The sequence below is a fragment of the Kogia breviceps genome, chromosome 2 (genome assembly GCF_026419965.1).
Source record: "Kogia breviceps isolate mKogBre1 chromosome 2, mKogBre1 haplotype 1, whole genome shotgun sequence".
NCBI lineage: Eukaryota > Metazoa > Chordata > Mammalia > Artiodactyla > Physeteridae > Kogia > Kogia breviceps.
In genome coordinates, this window is record NC_081311.1 from 111,980,484 (window position 1) to 111,984,175 (window position 3,692).

The window sequence follows — 3,692 nt, forward strand, 5'->3', positions numbered from 1 at the left end:
CAGCTGCATACAGGCAGCAGCAGCCACAGCTGTGTTGGCTTATGAGGCTTCTAAGCTCACCCTGGAAAAAGCTCACCCTCACCCTTCTAAGCTCACCCTTCTAAGCTCACCTTAGACGTATTAACCCCTCATCAGGTACAATCTGTGCCGGAAGTCAAAGGACATCATTGGTTGGCTGGGGGGAAGCTTAACTAAATAGCAGTTTGTCCTAATGGACACCTCCGATGTTACCTTAAATGTACGTCAGACTTTGAATCCAGCAACTCTGCTTCTAGCTGTTAGGAGTGAAGACTTATTGCATCAGTGTACAGAGACCATAGATCAAATTTACTCCAGCAGGTCCAATGTTCTAGATGAACCTCTTAAAAGCATTGAGGTCGAGTGGTTTACTGATGGGAGCAGCTTTGTAGGAATGGAAACCCGAAAGTCAGGGTAGGCAATACAGAGTCTAGATAAAGTAATAGAAACCAAGGCCCTGGCACCCGTGACCTCGGCCCAGAAAGCCAAGCTAATTGCATTAATGAGAGCTCTGCAATTAAAGAAGGATAAGAAATTAAATATTTATTCTGACTCTAAATATGGATTCCATGTGCTGCATGTTCTTGCTGCCATTTAGAAAGAAAGGGGAATGTTAACTGCTAGAAATTCTCCCACAAAATATAAGGATTGAATTCTGGCCCTTTCAGAAGGAATGCAGCTCCTGACCCAGGTGGCAGTAATCACTGTGAGAGCCAACAGAAGGATGGATATTTTGCAAGTCAAGGAAACAGCAAAGCTGATTGAACTGCAAAACAGGCAGTTCATTTATGGGAGACTGAGCAAATTATGGCCTTGGTAATTGGCCCCTCTGGGCTCCCTAACCTGCCCCAGGATTCCTCACAGGAACAAGAAAACACAGAAAGGTGGGGCTGAGAGAAGAGAGACACCAGTTGGTTCATGAAGGATGACACGATGCTCATCCCTGAGGCCCAAGAGTGGAAGCTCATCAAGAGTTTGCGTGATGCTCCCACTATAGGAGGGGTGCACTATGGGACTTGGTGCAAAAGACATCTTCAGGGAAGGGACTTAAGGGAACAGTAAAACAAGTGACTCTTGCCTGTGATTCGTGTGCCGGTAGTAACTTGCAGGCTCACCCAATCCCCCCTTCATGACTCAAACCAGTTGAATGCTGAGGGACATACTCTGGGGAAGATTGGCAGTTTGATTTCACCCAAATGACCCTGTGGTCAGGGTACAGAGATCTACTAGTATTCGTTGACACCATCACATGTTGGGTTGAAGCCTTCCCCACTCAATCTGAAAAAGCTACTCAAGTCTGTAAGTCCCTTCTAAAGGAAAAAACTCCTCTGTTTGGCCTTCCAAAGTCCTTCTAGAGTGATAATGGGCCCTCTTTTGTAGCAAAGATCACACAGGGGCTCTTAGCAGCCTTAGGGGATAGATTATAAGCTACACATGAACATTGGACCAATTTACTTCCCTTTGCACTCCTAATCTTCAGTTTAGCCCATTTGAGATGACCTATGGGAGGCCTATTCCTACTACTGACATTCTACTATATGAAGGAGTGAGCCAGACCCTATAATATATTGTGATTCTGGGGCAAGTTCACAAGGCAATCTTGGATTATGTCAATAAGGCGCTGCCAGCTCCCGCCACAGATACAGCAGGAGGAGCAGCCCCTTCACAAGTTAACCCTGGAGACCAAGTTCTTCTTAAGACTTGGAAGGAGGGATTCCCTGAAGACCAACTATTAACAAAATGAAAGGGCCCCTATAAAGTAATTTTACCATGCCCACTGCTGCCAAATTACAAGGGATCACTAGTTAGGTGCATTTGTCTGGACTAAAAGTCTTACCTCTAAAAACCCTATGGGTCAAAACAGGGGAATAATACACCTGCGAGCCAGTGGCAAGTCTAAGATACCTATTCAGAAGACAAGCACCACTGACAGATAAGTAGAAAGTGATGCGGTAGGTTGGACTCCTATTTGCTGCTATATTCTTGCTTGCATCTTGCCAGGTTGCTCAACCACCCTCACTGGAGAAGAAACTTTCTTCCCTGCTGGGTGCAGAGGACAGGAATCGGTGATGGGTGGACCCTTCTCTTGGCCCTGCTCCTAAGGAGGGGATGGGGAGAGGATGGCAAAGGAAGGGGAACTTGGAGAGAAAAATCAATAGTCAACTTTTCCAGCATTTTGGCCTCAGGAAGTAATCTAACTGTTGGTCTGTCATCCCCACCCTCAAGAGGGTTTTCCTGTCCTCCAGTTTGTGCCTGTAAATAAGGACATGAATCTCACCTTGACCTCTGAACCAGGGAGGAGAATGCCACTTCTAATAGTCGAATTTGATGATCATGTGATAGGGGGTGTAGAGAGCTTGCAGACCCTTGGAACCAAACCAGCCTCCAGTTCCAGTGGCCCCTTCTCTTCACAGGACAAGGAAAACTCTGTTTCTTCTGCCAGGCAGATACCTGCCTTACTGATGTGGGAAGCTCATCCTCTATTTATACTATGTCGTTTTTCACTTCAAGCTCCCCGTGCACCCCTAACCAGACTCATTGGTGTACGCACCTGTCTCTACTCTTCCCAGTATCCACCCCAGCACCTCTTGTACAAACTGGAGGGGAAAGGCAGCCCCTTCCTGGAGACTTGCCTATGGCCTCCTATCTGCTTTCAGCAAGCAGGAGAAAATAGAGGAAAGCAAAGAACTAGATGGGGGCCACTAGACAGAGGTCCCCTGTCCCCCAGGTACAGTAATACACCTAACTGGGGATCCCTTTTTTTTTCTGGGGATCCCTTTTATGTTGCTGGTTTGAGTCCACATTCCCCGGCCAAGCTTGCACCCCTTCCACATCTATTCCTCTGTGGTCCACTGCAGAATAAACTCCCCTGCTGAGGGAACCCAAACTCCTCCTTCTCCTGGCCTCTCCGGGCAGTGGCCTATCCATGCATACACAATATGCACTTCTGGGGAGAATGCACTTTGGGATGATTGGGCCCTAAAGGACTAGGCATCATTGTACAATGCCACCTCTGAAGAAGAGACCTTCATCCCCTTGGCCCTTAAGAATAAGGGGTGTAGAATCCTTCAGGGGGGAATGAGATAGGCTGGCACCTGAGGTCATCTGCCCACTCCTGGACAATACTTTCTAAAACAACAGGATATAACACTCTCACCAAGACACACACGCATGCATATGAAGGTGTACGGCTTGATCGTCAGAAAAATAGCAAATGTTGCATGAAGATATCATCAAGGAGAATGTTCTCCTCAGAAAGGGGCGGGGGAATGCTGGAGAAAGGTGAGTGGCAGCATGTAAGTAGTGTGCCTTCCTTCTCAAATCACAAACCTCCTACAGCCCTCTCGATGGCTGGAGATTTTTGACTTGCAAGGTATACTACAGTTCTGTCAGCACTTGGAGTCACCTCTAGCTGAATCATGGCAGGATTTCCATAAAAATGGACAGAATATATGATAAACTATAGATAATTCTGGACTACTAAATGGTTTCAGAAAATTAGGCAAAACATTAGGAAACAGTTTGAGAGAGAGAGACAGAAAAAAAGATAGAGATGAAAAGTGACGAAAAGAGACAGAGAGAGAGAAAAAGAAAATTAGAAAATTATACCATATCATCCCAAACCAAAGGCAAATTTGAACTGAAAGCAAAATGGTGGCACTTTGTGCTGTGCA

General features: G+C 46.2%; 1 pseudogene; it reads left to right on the forward strand.

Moving 5' to 3' along the window:
* The first annotated feature begins 211 nt into the window (after positions 1-211).
* On the forward strand, positions 212-3,035 carry LOC131750379 (endogenous retrovirus group V member 2 Env polyprotein-like; annotated as a pseudogene).
* Positions 3,036-3,692: the final 657 nt, after the last annotated feature.